This window comes from Aotus nancymaae, unplaced genomic scaffold (assembly GCF_030222135.1).
Source record: "Aotus nancymaae isolate 86718 unplaced genomic scaffold, 86718_ANA_hifiasm-v0.15.2.pri h1tg000062l, whole genome shotgun sequence".
Lineage (NCBI taxonomy): Eukaryota > Metazoa > Chordata > Mammalia > Primates > Aotidae > Aotus > Aotus nancymaae.
The window spans coordinates 8,604,779-8,624,118 of record NW_026988476.1 but is presented as its reverse complement, the minus strand read 5'-3'; the positions used below and the strand labels follow the sequence as shown (position 1 = coordinate 8,624,118).

General features: G+C 37.7%; 1 long non-coding RNA gene across 1 annotated transcript in view; it reads left to right on the top strand.

Annotated features, from left to right (window-relative positions):
- The window catches only part of LOC135270394 (uncharacterized), a 160,887-nt gene that overhangs the window by 70,209 nt on the left and 71,338 nt on the right, over window positions 1–19,340 (top strand). The window lies entirely within an intron of this gene.

Below are 19,340 nucleotides of genomic sequence, written 5' to 3'. Positions count from 1 at the left end.
TTGTGTCTCATAGGCCGCTCATATTTTGACCATTTTAAAAATAAATCCATTGTTCAATCTCTGCCTTCTGATCAAAATGTTTCATACAGCTGTGTTTAATATAATTACTGATAAGAGAGGATTTACATTAACTGTTTTCTATTTGTGTTCCACGTCTTACGTCTTTTTTTTTCTTTTGTTCTTTGTTACTGTTTTATTTTTTAGCAGGCAAATATTTTTAAAATTAACATTATAATTATTGTATTGTCTCTTTTCCTTTTGTAAAGTTATTTTTCAAGAGATTACCCTGAGGATTACAATTAATAACTTAAAAACTATATAATTAGGATGAAGATCAACTTAATTTTAATAGTTTGCAAACTTTTGCTTCAATGTAGCTATATTCTTTTCCTCCTCCTTTGTGCTATTCCTGTTAATCAGATTATCTCTCTGCACCATAACAATTTTATAATTACTGCTTCATGCAATTTTTTTAAGAGACAGGATCTGACTCTGTTACCCAGGCTGGAGTGTAGTGGCACAATCATAGCTAATTGTAATCTCAAACTTCTGAGCTCAAGTGATCCTCTCACCTCAGCCTTTAAAGTAGCTGGGATTCTAGATGCATGCCACCACACCCAGATGATATTTTTATTTTTGTAGAGATGGAGTCTCAGTATGTTGCACAGCCTAGTTCAAACTCCTGGCCTCAAGCGATCCTCTCACCTTGGCTTCCCAAAGAGCTGGGATCACAGGCATTAACCACTTTGCCTGGCGTGCAGTTACCTTTTAAATTAGGTAAGAGAAGAAAAGAGTTACAAGGAAAAACTAAATTTATACTGTCTTTTATAGTTACATTTACCAGTGCTCTATTTCTTTCTGTGGGTTTGTTATTGGCTATTGTGCTTTCATATTATCATGGACTCCCTTTAAGGTTTTCTTTTGTAGGGTATATCTGCTGGTGACAAATCATCTGACTTTGTTTACCTGAGAAAGCCCTAATTTCTTCTTCTATTTTTAAGAAATAATTTGTCTAGATGTAGAATTTTTGGTTGAGAGTTTCTTCCTTTTAACACTTTGCTTATGTCATTTTACTGCCTCCTGAACTTCATAGTTTCTGATAGAAGTCAGCTGTTCATTTTATTAAGGATCCCTTTTACATCTTGAGTTGTTTTTCCTCTTGCTATTTAAGCTTCTTTTCTGTGACTGCTTTTCTATTTCTTTGTGTGACTCATAACTTTTTGTTGAAAACTAGATGTTTTCTATAATATGATGTGGCAGCTCTGTCCATCTCTTTTGTGACAGCCACACCACAGTTTGTTGTTGCTGCTGTTAGTTCAGTTACTTTCCTTGGTTGATTCTAAGAAGTCTATATTCTCCTGCATATGTGGCCACTGAGCTAACTTCTAACCCTGTTCAGTTAGCTTAGTGGTCAGCTAATGAAATATATATATTTTTTTAATGATTAGGTCAATACATTTTCATTCCTTTGCGGAAGGGCACTGCTTGGTGTTGGAGCAGACCTACAATTCTCAGTTTACAATTCTGCCTTGGACTTCACTTAGTGCTTTTGCAGGGCCTCAGTGTCACTCAGAGGTAAGAACTTAGAGCCTTCTGAGATCTTTCCTGGGAAGTATACAGCCTTACACGATCATGTAACTTCCTAGATTCTCAGGAATATCTTGGAGCTTTATAAAGGCCCTTATAGACAACTCTTTCTCCATATCTTCCTTTTCAGTTTTTGTCCAGCTTCTTGTTTGCCATACTTGGCATCACCACTTCTGTTAGTTTCCTATGGCTGCTCTAACAAATTGCCACACACTGTCTTTAATTCTGCTTAAAATAATAGAAATTGATTCTTTCACAGCTCTGGAGGTTAGCAATTTGAACTCAAGGTGTTGGCAGGACCGTTTTCTGTCATGTTTCTAAAAAAGAATCATTGCTTCTTCCTAGCATCTCGTGATTGACAGCAATCCTCGGTGTTCCCTGGCTGGCAGCTGCATCACTCCAATCTCTACCTCTGTTGTCACGTAGTCTTCTTACTTCTCTGTGTGTGTCTCTTCTGTGTGTCTATGTCCAAATTTCCCTCTTCTTATAAGGACACCAGTAACTGGATTTAAGGTCTACTCTAAGCCAGTGATCCCATTTTAATTTGATTACATCTGCAAATACCCTATTTTCAAATAAGGTCACATTCACAGGTACCAGGGACTAATTTAAACATATGTTTTTGGAGGACACAATGCAATCCACAACAAGCATTCTATATTATTTTTCTTCTTATATTGTGCTTCTCAAATCCATATCCTCCATCTCAAGCTATCGTTCTGTGTTTTTCCTCCTTCGAGAAGCTGCTATGTTAATTAATTGCCACTTAACGTTCTGAACAAATACTCTGGAAACAAGACTTTTCCCACTGAGTGAACTCTGAATCATGTCAAATAATAATTCCTGTGAATGGGGCTTTTCCATGACGCTCAGTCACAGGTCAGATAGTGATAATTCTGTGTGGATAGGGCTTTATTAATAAGCTCCAAACCAGTTCTGCCCCTCCTAGTGGCTGCTAGGATGATGGTCCTCATAGCTACTATGTTTGTAGTGCTGCTGCTTTTTAAGGCTTCTGCAGAGCTGGGCAATGGAAGATGAAACTAGGGCAAGTTAAAATGCCATAAAGCTCACTATTCTTACCAAGATTTAGCTGTTTTTCTTGAATAAACACTTTTTGGGCTATTGCAGGTCTTTGGTTAATTTCAAGAGTTCCAAAAGATATGATTTTGACAATTTTTTCCAGGTTCTTCACTGCTTTTAAGAAGGAGCAGATTTTTCAGAGAAGCTCATTGTGCCATCTGGAAGTACCACCCATGTGTTGCATTTAGATGTCTTTTTAGTCTTCTTCAGTCTGGAAGAGTTCCCCAGTCTTTCCTTGATTTCCATGACATCAGCAGTTTTTAAGATTATTGGGCAGACTTATTTTGTAGCATGTTCTTAATTAGGGTTTGTTTTTCATCCATGTTGTGCATCTTTGGATGGAGTATTATAGAAGTGATGCTTTGTTTCCCTTGCTTTTGCTTCTTAACAGTTGGCACATGATTTCAAATTGTCACATTATTTCTGATGTCAACTTTGATCATTCAATTAAGGCAGTGTTTGCCAGACTTCTCAACTGTAAATTCATCCTTCATAATTAATAAGTGTTTTGTGGGGAAGTCATTTGAGACTGTAAATATATGGTTCCTCATGAAACTTTCAATATCTTATTTATATCAGGATATATTTATGAACTTCTGTTTTTATTCAGAAAGTTACTATCATTATTTACTTTGATATTTAAAGTATCTCAGATTTAGGCAACGTGATCCCCTGCAGGTTGCCTCCTGTGTCCTTCTGACAGGCTCCCAAATTTCTTGCATAGTTCTTTGCTTTCTGGCACCAGAAAATAGCCCAGACTCATTTTGTATTTCCTCTGCTCAAGTCCAAGAAACTACAGTTAATTTTAGGGAAAAATGGTCATCAGAAAACATGATCTATACACTAGATATGCTCATTGCTTTTAAGTTGTTACTACCTATCTTCTCAATAGAGTTAGGGAATATTTGTGTTTACGTGTGTATGTGTATGCATAAATACATACATCTATATATATCTATATATATATATACGTGCACACACACACACACACATAAACCTAGACTATATACACACATATACACATGTGTTTATACCTACATTTTTCCTAAATCTATCTTACCTTTTTATACATCCATTTGTATTGAAAACCCTTACTCACACCAATATCTCTAATTCCAATCCAACACCACAGGGTTCAGTCTCCTCATCCCACTTGGCCTCTGTTTCTCTATTCTTGGCTGCCATCCCTTGAAGAAGTCCTCTTCAAGCCACCTGGGTTCTGATCCCAAACAGCCGTCTGTTCCTGGCAGCCCTGCCTTTGTGAAAGTTCTCCTGCTTGGGCTCAGACACTGAACTGGGCCACTATCTGGACCATCCTCTATACCCCACTCAGACTCTAACATTTTGCTCTTGGTCACGATGCCTCCCCATTCTACTGACATGGACACTGACCGTGCTTGGGCCCGCTTAATGGCATTTTGGCTAAATTGTTTTGAAAGGGAAAGGAGGGGAAGATGAAGAGATATTGAATTCTTATCACAATTTATGCATACCCATCTACACATATCCATGTACTTTTTAAAAACTGTCTTTAGAAAAACAAACTGTCTAGAACAACCTGTTCCCTTCACTTCATCTGAAAAGCTCTCATTCATTTTTCAGGTATAAGATCGAATATCATATGACTTAAAAGGTGTTTCCAAAGTCCTAACTCCAGGATAGAATCTAGTGGTCACACATCCTATCACCTCAGTGTCTGGCATGTAAGAAATTTTGTGTATGTGTGCGTGTGTGTGTGTATATATATATATATATATATATATTTTTTTTTTTTTTTTTTTTTTTTTTTTTTTGAGACGGAGTTTCGCTCGTTACCCAGGCTGGAGTGCAATGGCGCGATCTCGGCTCACCGCAACCTCCGCCTCCTGGGTTCAGGCAATTCTCCCGCCTCAGCCTTCCAAGTAGCTGGGACTACAGGCGCGCGCCACCATGCCCAGCTAATTTTTTGTATTTTTAGTAGAGACGGGGTTTCACCGTGTTGACCAGGATGGTCTCGATCTCTTGGCCTCGTGATCCACCCGCCTCGGCCTCCCAAAGTGCTGGGATTATAGGCATGAGCCACCGCGCCCGGCCGTGTGTATATTTTAATCACCCTACTTCTTAACCTATATCTCAAATTTCTAATGATTATTTAGAAGGATTGAATCCAGGTTTTTATGCCATCTTAAATGCAATGGAAAGACTGTGCCTTACTATAGGTTAACTACTTAGAGGTTTCTAAAGATTAATTGATTCTAATATCTATTGCCAAAAAGGAAAAACAATCATCAATATTAAGTTAAAAATAAAATCTTATTTTGGCAGATACTTGCAAAAATATAACTGATTTGATGAAATATCTCCATGTATAGGTCAAGTTCTTTCAGTTACCTAGAGATATATTTAGCAGCTAATTTACATTGGAGGACACCTTGTAAGGTTATGCTGCTTTAGTGTTAAATATTTTACAGGAAATCACTGGCATGTCTCCTCAGCCAAACTGAGTGATTATTAATTCATGAGTAGAAAATTATCGGAGTTCTACATATTTTAAGGGTATATGTAATATTTTGATACAAGCATACAATGTGTAATGATTAAATCAGGATAATTGGGATATTCATCACCTCAAACATTTATCTTTTATTTGTGTTGGGGACATTACAATTCTTCTCTTCTAGCAATTTTGAAATATGCAATAAATTATTATTGTTAACTATAATTTCCCTACTGTAATATCAAATACTAGAACTCATTCCATCTGTATATATTTTGGTACCCTTTAACCAACTTCTCTTCATCCTGCTCGTCCCCTTTCCCTTCTTGGCTTCTGGTAACCACCATTCTATTTATTACCTTCATGAAATACACTTTTTTTTTTTTTTTTTTAGCTCTCACATATGAGTGAGAACATGTGATACTTGTCTTTCTGTACCTGGCTTATTTCACTAACATAATAACCTCCAGTCTCATCCATGTTGCTGCAAATGACAGCATTGCATTATTTTTATGGCTGAATACTATTCCATTGTGAATTTGTACCACATTCTCTTTATCCATTTATCCATTGATAGATACTTATCATCATCTTGAGATTTTGCTGAGTGAAATAAGCTAGTCACAAAAGAACAAATGCTATATAATTCCACTTATATGAGATTTAAGTGATTTCATAGCTTGGTTATTATGAATAGTGCTGGAATAAATATGAAAATGCAGATATCACTAATGTACTAATAATCTTTCTTTTGGATGCATACCCAGCAGTGGGATTGCTGGATTACATGGTAGTTCTATTTTTAGTTTTTAAAAGAACCTCTATACTGTTTTCCATAGTGGCTGTACCAATTTCCACTCCTGCCAACAATGCACAAATGTTCCTTTTTCTCCACACCTTTACCAACATTTGTTATTTTTTTGTAATTTTGATAACAGCCATTCTAACTGGGGTGATACGATATCTCATTGTGGTTTTGAATTACCTTTCACTGATGATTAGTGATGTTGAACATTTTCTCACATACCTGTTGGTCATTTGTATGCCTTCTTTTGAGAAATGTCTATTCAGGTCTTTTGCCCATTTTTAAATTACATTATTTGTTGTTTTTGCTATTGAGCTGTTTGGGTTTCATATACATTCTGGAACAATATAGTAACATACCAATCTCCTGTCAGATGGAAAGTTTGCAAATATTTTCTCCTATTCTGCAAGTTGTCTCTTCACTATGTTAATTGTTTCCTTTGCTGTGCAGAAGCTTTGTAGCTTGATGTAATCCCATTTGTCAATTTTTGCTTTTGTTGCTTATGCTTTTGAGGTCTTATCCAAAAAATCTTTGCCCAAACTCGTGTCCTATGGCATTTTCCCAGTGTTTTCTTCTGTTAGTTCTTCTGTCCCCCAATGCCAGGGCAAGATGTAAACTTCCTAGAATGTAGGTCATTCCTATGGGTAAGTGAAGAACTGAGAGGGAGAGAATCTTAGAGTGAATAGTCAACCAGGCAGCACTAAGAAAAATAAGAAGGAGCTGAATTTACTTTGTGGCAAAATTAGTTTTCAGTCATCAGAAATACAACTCAAAAACTGAGTTCTCCTAGTGAAGAATAAAGATATCTCTATCTGTACATATTTAGGTCTTATTAGTGGTTTGATTAGAAAATATTGCATGTATTTTGTCTGTACTATAGAAGTAACGTTACCTGTCTCATAAGAATATTATGTAAAAAACGAATATAGAGACTTACTACAGTATCCTGCAGTTGTCTAGGCACTTATCAACAATCTTAGTAGCAGATTGAGGGAAAAAAATGATGAAATGCCCTTAGCATGATATTTACAAATCACTCAGACCATACCCACTCAAGGTTTTAGGAAATCTTACTAATGTCATTAAAAACTAGCGAACACAATTTAAGAGTCCTGAGAACAAGAAAACAGTCTACTGGTCACAACTCTGAAAAAATAAAAAACATTTAAATGTATCTAGGGATAGCAGGCAATGTTCCTAAGCAATACACACTTTGGTTAGTTAGAGTCAAATGCACTAACTAGGTATGTGATATGAGATGTGATGGGAGCTGGCATTGATTCTCATTATTATTTGGAAAAGCGATCTCTACCCAATTCTCATATTTCCCCCTCTTTCCAACCACAGAACTGAGTGCATATAGTATTAAAATAAAGGGTACTAGATGGATACTTATATGTGGCCAGAAAGCTTCCTTCTTAAACCCAAAAAGCGAGCATGTCCTTTGAATGATCCAGCTCAATAGGTAAGTTCTCTTGGAATTACTGTGCCTTAGAAAGCAGTAACTATAGTTTATTCCCTGGGTAAGCCCCAGATGGTGTGTTCTCCAGTGCTGTAGTTGTTTGTATATGAACAGTGTTAAAGGTGTCATTTTGGTAGATACCATTATTACCAGTACACCCAGCTTGGTTTAAAGTACTTTTTCCCCCACTACTCTCCTCATCAACATATATAGGAAGTTCCTAAAAATGATAAGCCAAATAAAACTGCTTTAAATTATTTTTCTAAGATGGTTGAATATAAATAATAAAGAACAGAAAAACAATCACAGATTATTCTGATATGTTGCAATAACCACATCACACTTTTTTATAGGCCTATAATATCTGCATAGCAACTTTTTATAGAGAAAGTATTTTACATGTGCTATCTTGCTTTATTTAGCCTCACAAAAATCCCTATGAAACTGGAGGAGGAATAGGGGTAGTATCTACAACAGTTCTTCTCGAGATGGGGCCTACAGAATTATTGAGACTGTTATCATAGGCAGATCAGTAAGGTTCCTCATTTTAACAAGAAGTCCTTCTCCTCGAAAAGGCAGGAAACCAAAGAGTTTTATAGGGAATAAAATTTCTGTGTTCCTAAGGCTGAGTCACATTTGACTGAACTTTTCAGGTTTATGTGAAAGCCAAGTTAGAATTAAAACTTTTTATTTATGCTTCTGTTATATTTGGCAAGTGAATCAGGAGATATGGGCCAATGCTAGGAAATTCTCAGTCTCAGACCTTAGCACCTTCATTAGAACCTCTCATGCCACTTAAAAAAAAATTAATTAATTAACTAATTTTATTTTAATTGATCAAAAATAATTGTATATTTATGGATTACAGTGTGATGTTTTGATATATGTATATGTTGTAGAAAGACTAAATCAAGCCAATTAACATACCCCTCACCTACTTATTTTTTTTGTGATGAGAATGTTGAGAATGTTTAAATATACTATTCAAGCAATTTTTAAGTATACTTTAAATTTCTTCTTTTTCTTGTATTTCAGGTCTTAAAGTAGGTGTGGGAGGGTTGGCTAACACTTCCATTTATGGTCTTGACATTCCCTCCATTGTTTGAGACTAAAGTTTCAACAGTTTTAATTCCATACAAATAATTTGGTCTCATTTTTACCTTCAGTTTTTCTCTTTGCACTGGTCTTTCCTTTGGGTTATACATCCATTAAGTCTGCCTTATGCCAAAACACCAGCACAAAGAGAAATCTCATGACCTTGCTTTTTCCATTTGTGCTTCATCTCCTCTGGTGATCTACCACAGCCTGCTGTCAGATTTACCTTCCTAATATACCATTCTGCCATTCAGCTGTGCTGCTCAAAAGGTTCCCAGGCCTCCCCATTACATGAAGTTCATGCTCTTTAGCCTGGCTCAAGGCTTTAAGACCTTATCAGGATAGTCTTAAATTCCACCCCGTGCAATATCAGGATGGTCTCATATTGCACCCTGTGCTTTTGCCAAACTAAATTACCCACTCCTTTGCCTTACTGTAGTTTCATGATTTTAATCCACATTCTTCCTGGGATGCCAGTCATTACCAGCTGGAATGCTAAAATGTGTCCATGCTGCAAATCCCAGTTTAAATGCTGCCTCTTCCAAGGTATCTTCCCCAGTTACCTTAAACCCAAACCAATTCTCGGAAATCCTTTATCACTTTATTTGAATCTCTCTAGCACATGGCATGTTGTTTAAGTCAAGGTCTATGCATTACACATTTTGTGAAAAACAAATTGCTTTCACATTGCCAGCTATCAACAGATGTTTCCTGAATAAGTTGACAACAAATTGTTTAAATGGTTATTAATTTTTAACTGAAAATCCAAGTTTCAACAGTTTCAAATCCTTAAAAATGATTCAGTAACTGTATTATGCATTATTACTAAAAGGTATCATAGGCACCTTATATAGTTTTTCACTTTATGATATATACACATTAACTCAGACAATTACAAAACAAAGTTTTCTGATCTATATTCCTCAAAGTCTAACTTTCCACTCACCCACAGCTACCCTCCCACATGGTTAAGAGCTGAGACACTCTTCTTCCCCAGACCATGTCTTTTCTTACAAAGACATCTATAAATAAGACATGCAGATGGAATCTGCTTCTCTCAGTATCTTCTAACACCACCTCTTCCACCCACGCTGCTAAACGTCCTCCCCTCTGAAGACCAGTGTTATATGTCTTGATGGCTCAAAGTAGCAGTAATTCTGGAATGAAAAGTTGGGTTAGCTGAGGTGCCATTTTTGGGGGAAGTATGGGTTGGGGCAAATCTAAGTCTAGCAGGGAGCTGAAGGACAGATGGCAATGGTCTGTGTCCTCAGAGACAAAATTGCATTCTAGTAGAACCTATCCAACAGCCCTACAGCTATAACTTGAGGACAGAGGTACCCTGGAATATTGGCTTCTCTACTCAAAGGTCTGTGGAACTAGGATTCTAGTGGTTTCACCCAATGACACAAATCCTGACTCTACTACCCAACAAGTCTGTGACCCAATGGGTTAAAAAAAAAAAAGGAAATGCAAATTAAATGTAAAATAATTTACATATCTATCATCCTTTGACCTCACCACAAACCTCCACTATTACCATTCTCTTCTTGATATCAAATTTGCATTATTTTTCTACCAGCCTTCCCTTATTTCTTGAACTCAAAGACAGGTTAACCCATTAAAATTGGAAGTAACTGAGAAGTCTGTACAGATATTTCAAGGCCTCTAAAGCTACAGGTAGGCTTCTACTCTCATTGAGATTGCCTTTTGAATGGTGTCAAGATTGTGAGTGGCAGATGGGCGGGAATAGCTTTTAGCACCCAAGGTCAGGGTCTCCTCTCCAAGCCATCAGGTTAGTATTTTCCCAAATGACCAGTTTTTGAAGTATCAGCTGACCCAAAATACATCCTGCTTCTACAAAACCTTATTTAAACTCTTTTACCTTAAAGAGGCAATATTGATAAAGCCAAGAGTGCAGAGTTCTCTCTTTCACACTTACCATGGTTTTGGCAAATTAGTTTGTATGCATTCATCACCTACATATAGGTTCTTTTGTGTAGGTACTGTGAGGACAGAGACTATGTCTGCCTGAGCCTTTTTCACATTCCCAGTGTCTGGCACATAAAAGAAACTCAGTAAGTCCTTATTGAATGGATGGAGGAATAGGTAGGTGGTTTGAAACATAGCTGAGGGGCAGGGTTGGTGAGGGAGACACATTTGCTGCTCTTTTATGAATACATATGCATTTGACTGTTCCTACACACATGTAGACACATATATGTACATCTTTCACCTCTACATCTCTACAGAAGTTCCCTGTGTGCTTCTGCTCTAGGGCTCTGTGCTTCCCAGCCATGGTGTTTTTTTCTGGGATGCATTCCTCCTACCATTTTCTCTCCCTCCAGCCATCATCCACTGTACCCTTCCTCCAGATAATCTGGCATCTTCCTTTTCTCTGGCATGTACATATGGGCCAGGAACTCCACCAACAAGGGGAGAGTCCATGAGAGGGTCAGGCAACTGACAGTTGCACTGAGGACTGGTCATGTTTACCTTCACATGTGCTGGAAAACATTAAAGCTGAGCCAAAGTCTGTTTAGGTCTACATGACCACAGAATGTGGCTTCCAAGACATCCTCATTAATGACACCTGCTCTCCAGGCCTCAGCTGCCTGCTCATCATCCCCATAAAGATACCTCCCTGCCATAGCAAATATATGTCTCAGATTAAACTCGTCGCCTATTCCTTCTGTAAAATACATTTATCTCTTTATTGGTAACACTCTCATTCCAGAATTCCAGGCTGAAATCCACCATTGCTCTTTTCAATCCATCTTTTCTCCTTAATCCTTATGTTTTGTGTAGCCAATTCCTATTTATCCTCCCTTTGAAAAGTCCATGAGATTTGCCCTTTTCCATCCAAGTACACTACCACCATCCCAGTCTAAGCTTTCATTGTTATAGTGTTCCTTTAGTCGTTTTTGACTCTAATATTAATATTTATATTCAAATTCATTTAACAAAAGAGTTGAGTCTTTCTAGAGCCCATTAACATTTTTTTTGAAAGGTTATGCTTCTCATTTTGTAGATGAAGACCCAAAACTCCATGAGGGACTTCCTGAAATCTGGTCCCACCCTACATGCTTGTCAAACCTTATGTGGTAAGATTCCTAGAGACCCACCATCACCCATCAGGTGAACTGCCTCACAGTTCTCCATGCTAGAAAGTCCTTTTTCCTGTCCTGCCCATTCAAATCCTTCATGAGGCCTTTCTCAGCTAATCTGACCTTCCTCAGCTGAAATAAATGCATTAGGCACCCACTTTGTGCCAGGCCTAATGGTCAGCACTGGACTTAAGACAGGACCTGAGACAGACATGATCACTGCCCTCATGCCTCCTATAATCTACTACAGGATTTTCTCCATCCTCTTATCTGCCAATAGCATTCTGTCCCTTAATGTTTAATTACCTGCTGACACATTACTGATTCATTTATAGTTCAATCAAGGCGTATTTATTAACAGGGTAATTTGATAGGGATTTGCACTAGGCAAGTGGAAAGATGCAAGCTCTGGCCGTTAGGAATTATGTCGCTCGCCGTCATACACCCAGTGTCACACAATGCCTGAAGATAAGTAGGTAGCTAGTCCATAACCTTTCTGAATGAATTCCATAACAAAATATTATAAATATTGAGCAATCAGAACTTAGAGAAATTAAAGAGTCAATTTCTCTAAGAAGAAAGTCTGCAGAAGGCTTTGCTTTGGTGGATGAGTGGGATGTGCACAGACTGAGAAGTGAGTGGAGGGTATTACAAGCAAGTGCAACACTGAACAAGGAAATAAGGCAGACTACTAAGCCCCCAACACCTCACTATCTGATGTCTTCTGTCCATAGTAATGCAATATAAACAGCCTAGCAAGCCCTTGAACCAGGTGTATCCATGTGACTATGTTCTCAGCAATAAAACATGGGCAGAAATTATGTGTACAATTTTCACATCATCTGTTGTAACAGACAGAGTAGGATACAATATATTGTGGAATAGATAGCAAAAGTTTATTTCTTACTCTCAGAAATTTGTTGCAAGCCCAGTTGACTCTCTTGAGTGTCTGTCTTCCATGTGTTGACTCAGGATTCTTGCAGGTTTCTATCTTGTATCACCTCCATATCAACATAGGTTTTGTGGCTGGAGAGTCAGGCACTAGCAATTAAAACTTCAGTAAGAAAGTGACTTATGCCACATTGGCTCAAAACTAGCCATATGACCATGCCTAACTACAAGGAATGAAGAAGTGCAATCCTCTGCGTGGCCATAAATAGATAATAACTGGATATTGGTAAATATTGTTATGTCAGTCACACTTACATAAAATGAAATTACATATCATAGACTTAATCTCTACTTTCTGAAGGCTGCAACACACATGTAACATCAATCAGTCTTTGCTCATAAAAAAAAAAAAAAACCACTAAAGGATAGTAAAAGGGCAAGATGAAAAGAACCTAACCCCAAATGATTTTGTGGAACAGAGTCACTATGGCAACCTGGAACTCTTTCCTCTGGACCGTTGTGTGCGAGAGAAATACATTTTTCTCAGGTTCAAGCCCCTGTGTCTTGAGGTCTCTTTCTTTCAGTAGCTTAGCCTATACCCCATCTAAGAGAGGAAAAACCAAGAGTGACAATGATCTTGACTGGAGATAGTTTTTGTATAAGGGAGCGGTGTTATGGCGTACAATATACAAAGGAAATGTCAAGACACATCTGTGGCTGGGTGCGGTGACTCACACCTGTAATCCCAGCACTTTGTGAGGCTGAGACAGGTAAATCTTTTGAGCTCAGGTATTTGAGACCAGCCTGGGCAACATGATGAAACCCCATCTCTACCAAGAATATAAAACTTAACCAGGTGTAGTGGCCTGGATCTGTATTCCCAGCTGCTTGGGAGGCTAAAGTGGGTGTGGGGGTGGTGCAGGGCAGAAGTGGCAGTGAGCAGAGATTGCACCCTTGCACTCTAGCTTGGGTGACACAGTAAGATGCTGTCTCAAAACCAAACAAACAAACAAACAAACAAAATAGACATCTGTTCGTTTCCAACCAATGATAAGATATTTTGTCTCCAATCAAAATATAAGAAATCAAAACTATATCCGGCTATACCCAAAACACAAGAATCTCTGAAATGACACAGAGCTTACAAATTAAGAAGGACATATACTACCCTGACACAGAAAAGAGTTTAGAATATCAGTCTTCTAATGGAAAATGTTGAAACATCCATTGATTAGTTGCTCCTACAAATGCACGACTTAAAATAGCTTTACCCTTTTCAACACTGCTACCTCAGTCTAAAGAACATGACTACAAGGAAGATGTTTTTATTTGTTTGCTCTGAAAGTTTATTTATATATTTTTGTTATTGTTCTTTTTGCCTAAGCGGTAACAGTAGTGGTTAACATTTTTTATAAAGAGATGTGTTTCTTTTACTCTTTCATTGCAAGTAATTTTTTCTTCCTCCTGTTTCTGGAAGAACCATGGAAGGTATTTGTTTTAACAAGACAGGTCATAATCATACACAATAATTATTTTATTCTACTCAAACATAGACAAGGCCCACCTATTGGCCCATTAGCAATATTATAGTCATTTGATTATAGCAATAACAGACCAGAATGCAATTCTTTACTTAGCCAATGATTAACTGAAATATGCATCAACCAGAAGAGGATTAATATTCTGATTACACTTCCAGATAAATTTCCAGCTCTAAAGAGGCCATATAAGACAATTTAAAATAAAACAGAATTGTCTTCTGAGAAAATTATTAACAAAACAATTGTAAAAAAAAGTAAAAATAAACATGTTGATATTAAAATATATATTCACAAGTTAATTTATGATGAGGTATTTATCTTGTTAATCTAATCATTACCTGATTATTTTTTATTAAGTTGTCTCTATAAACATTTATTTCACTAGTCTGAAAACATATTCATGTGAAATCATTACAAATATGTCTTGGGACATATTTGTAATGATTGAGAAAAATATGGATTGGAGGATGATCTTGCCCCTGTGTGCTGGGTCAGTGGGGGTGTTGACTGTAGTGGAGACAGTTTAGGGCATGGCTAAGAAGGGAGTTGTCAGGGAACTGGCTGAGCTATGAGGATTACACATTGGAAATCCGAGCTGGAGCTTGGGAAGATGAATTCTAATCCCTTACTCTGACAGTGATAAATTGCGGGGCTTTGGTGTTGGGATGTAAGGGAAATAAATTCACCCAGTTATGAACCAACTAAAACAGGCAGAGGAAGTAGAAAATCATTTCCTTTTAAACTGATAAAGGCTAGGTTTGAGAACACAGCTTATGCATGCAGGCCCTGCAAATACTGAACCCAGAATTTCAGTCTGTCCCATCATCTCAGATGCAGAATCAGAGAGCTGTAGACCGAGCCATGGAGAAGAGCCTAAACTCAAGGCAAGGAGGAGCAGTGCAGAATGTCTGTGTCCTGTGGCAGATCCCAAAGAGAAAGTGGGCCTAAGAGGCTGAAGCCATGTCCCAAGTTCTTCTCCCAGACCCATTACCCATGTAATTCACTCCACCTCCAAGAGGTGAATAGAAGTGGAATAAGAGACATGGGGTGTTTAGGGAAAAACCCTCATCAAGGAACCTCAGGGAGTGGAGAAAAAGCGATCCCTCTCAAGATAAGTCACTTCAGCTTTATAAGGCTCAGATTTTCCCATTTGTAAACTAGTATCTCCAAATTACTTTTTAGTTCTAATATTTATTAGTTGTCAAAAGGCTCTCTGGGTCAGATCTTTAGTTCTAATATTTATTATTTGTCAAAAGGCCCTGGACTGATGAAGAGGGGATGGTGCTACTTGAGGGGTCACTAACAGTCACTGGGAATGGGGAAGGTGTCTGAGCCCAGTGGCCTTCTATGCCACCCTCATGATTTTATTCTATCATATTTCAAAAAATATTTAATGAGTATCTTCTATGTACCAGGAAACAGAATGGTAAACAAAACACATCAGATCCCCACTTGTCTTTTTAGAACTTACGCTCACCGGGCACGGTGGCTTAAGCCTGTAATCCCCAGCACTTTGGGAGGCCAAGGTGGGTGGATCACGAGGTCAGGAAATCGAGACCATACTGGCTAAGACAGTGAAGAACATCTCTACTAAAAAAAAAAAAAAAAATTAGGCATGGTGGCACACTCCTGTAGTCCAAGCTACTTGGGAGGCTGAGGCAGGAGAATCACTTGAACTCAGGAGGCAGAGGTTGCAGTGAGCCAAGATCGTGCCGTTGCACTCCAGCCTAGGTGACAGAGTGAGACTCTGTCTCAAAAAAAAAAAAAAAAAGGAACTTACACTCTAGAGAGAAAGAACATTTGATAAGCAAGCACACCTGTGTGCAATTACCAAATGCAATGAGGGCTCTAGGGCAAGACAAAGTATCTGTGGAGTGGGGAGATAGTTGTATGTATGAAAAGGGAACAGCCTTCCAGGCAGAGCGGTAGCATGTGCAAAGGCCCTGAGGCTTAAATGAACATCGAATGATTGAGACTTCAAAAGAAGATTGGCTGAGGTTTGATAAAGGAGAGCAAGAGTAATATGAGCTGAGTATAGAGTGGTCAGGACATTATAACATGTGCTGAGGAGTTTGATTAATTTTTTTTTTTACTCTGGTGAGAACACATAATATGAGATCTATCCTCTGAATACATTTTTTAGTGTACAACACATTGATAAAATGTCATACAGCAGATCTCTAGAACTTATTCATTTTTCTTACTGAAACTTTATGCCCATTGATTATTAAATCTCTATTTTCCCTTCTCCCCAGCCCCAGGCAACCACCATTTCGCTCTTTGATATTATGAATGCAACTATTTTAGACACCTCATATAAGTGGTCTTATGCAATATTTGTCCTTCTCTAACTGGTTTATTTCACTTAGTGTAATGTCCTCAAGGTTCATGCATGTTGTCACATATTGCAGAATTTCCTTTTTAAGGCTGAAGAGTATTCCATTGCATATGTATACCACATATTTATTTATTTTCCTTTATCTATTTAGGTTGGTTTAATATTTTGGCTATTGTGAATAGTGCTGCAATGATCATAGGAATGCTAATATTTCTTTGAAATTCTGATTTCAATTATTTTTGATAAATAGAATTTACTCAGATAAGAAGTAGGATTTTTGGATCATATGATACTTTTATTTTTAATTTTTGGATTTTGTTCTAAGTGAATGAAAGTCCAGTTAAGAGTTTTAAGCTAGAGAAAATACATGATCAAATTTATGGTGCTAAAAAATTACTCAGCAGCTATATGGATAATGAATTTGGGCATGGAGGATTAAATACCTCCATGAGGTAATGTAAGCCATGTAGGCAAAGGAAGGAGGGGAAGAGTCATTTTGCCTCTGGAATGTGGCCCCAGAGCTTCTGATGTCTAAGTGGGTCATTAAAAACAAGTTGGTTAAATAACCGATGGTTGAGTGGGATGACATTAACCTGCCATTTTATTTATTAATATTAGTAGTATTTCTGCTTAGTTCAAGGAAATAGAAGAAGTGAATTTTTACCCAACAGTCCCCCAAATACAACTATTCCAAATAGATATTTGTACTTGTTTCATCAAAATTACATTCTTTATGTTCCAACCTCCTGCAGCCCTCAAAATAATATGTTTAAAGTCTAGATTCTGAAGTCAGATTTTGCTAGGCAGCTCCACTCTAGTTCATTTCCTCCAGAATCTAGAATGTCTCTATAGGCTGTAAGTGACCTAATTTGTGTTCACTATGATGGTAAGCACATGAAGTCTCTTGGTGAGTTCTCATCCTATGCAGGAGCTGTTACATAATGATAATGACAGTTTCCATGTCCTCCCTACCATAAAAGTGTTTCATAGGCCTTGGTATCTGAGGCCCCTAAAATATGTTTTCTTTCTATGTCTTTTTATACAAGCCTGCTTAGATTAAAAGGAATCTGAGAGCTGTGGTTACTGGGCAAGTTAGACCTAATTGGCAGTCAAAAGTGTTGATGTGCTTGGACAGTTAAAGTCTTTAAGTCAAAGTCCTTTTGTGTTGGTAAAAGAAGTCAGGAGGAAGTGGCTGGAGACAAGATGATCTTCATCCTGATGGGGTATTTCACCTATCTGTTACTTCTGTAAGCATCAGCTGGAAGTAACACTGCCTGTTACCTCAACAGCTGTCCCCAAGTTACTACCAAGTTATTAATGGCAAAAAGTGCTTGTAAAATAGAAAAACAAAGGAGCAAACAAATTAGAACCTGTGCTGACTGCTCTAGTAGCTCTTCTGCAAGGAAAGCTGCAGTTTTAGGACAGAGCCCTCCTGAATGACTGGAAATCACATGGAGGCAGGTTCTAGAAGGCTGCAGGTAGGAGAGTTACCCCGAGTTAGCCACAGTCCTGACACCACTCACAAGTTACCTGTTGCTGCAGTCACTCAACTTGCTCAGCCAGTAAAACCATCCCTCAGTATTTGTGGGGGATTTGTTCCAAGACCCCTACAGATACCAAGGTCCAGGGACCCTGATATAAAATTATGTAGTATTTGGATATAACCTATATATATCATCCTGTAGACCTTAAATCATCTGTAGATTACTTATAATACCTAATACAATGTAAATGCCATGTAAATAGTTGTTATACTGTATCAGTTTAGAAATAACGACAAGAAAAAAGTCTGTACATGTTTAGTACAAGTGCAACCATCCATTTAAAAAATAGTCTACATTTGGTGGAATTCACAGATGTAGAACCCACAGATATAAATAACCGATTGTATTTATCAAGTGCCTCCTGAGGCCCAGGTCTCATAAGTCAGAATTTTTTCTAGAGGTGTGAATAATTCTTTGGTGTACAGGAATTGTTCCCACACTGCTGTGGTCCAACAAGATCAAAGTGTGCAGAGGAAAGAGATGTGGCAAAGGACAGGAAAGGTGGATTCAGTAATGAGGCTCTAATATAAAGAAGGAAAAACCACCACAGCAAAATGATTTAGCCAAGCTTACAGAGTCTGGAAGGATGCTAAAGACTTCCATGATGTAGAGGAATTTTAGAAAATAGGAAAGCAAGACTGCTCCTTTTATTTCCAGTCCCATGAAACACTCTGAAGTATGTCAGACCTGAGAAGTGAGTTTAGAAGCTCGTTTCACTTCACTGAGATTCACAACACCTGCTGCTGAAGCGGTAACCTAACCTTGCAAGATGAAAAATGTCCTCTGTCAGGCACAAACATGTATTACTGGTTTGCATCATATGTCATTTGTGACTTGAGTAATCATGAACGTGAATGAGAAAACAAACTGTTGTGTTGTATAATATGATTTCTGCTTATCCTCCTTCTGAGATACAGTATAAAAAAAAGACAGATAGAAATAGATCTATCATAGGGTGTTGGCACAAACACATTTGTCAGAAGAACTGAAAGATGTGTGTATTATAAGTTGTTCCTGTAAATTGTACCCAAGATATGCTGATTATTTTGCATTATTAGCTTCACTCAGCCAAAGGGAAGATCAGCTCTTACGTGTTAAATTGTTATGTTTGCAGTTTGAAAGAGAAAAGGAAAGGGTGAGCATGCATTCTTATCATCTATGAGAATAAGGTGCCTTCCTAGTGTTATCTTTTCTGGTCATTATATCACAGTTCTCTATTCTGCCAGTGTAGTACCCCAAGATGTCAATGTTTATTTCATATAAGGCAAATCCTAAAATGAACATAGAGTTGAATATATAAAAATTTCAAATACTAGTAGCTAATTATTCTCTAGAGTAGCTCTGTGAGTAAGGTCAAATATCTTTATGCAATGGGATAAAAATGAGACAAGAGGGTTACACTCAAATGAAATACTAT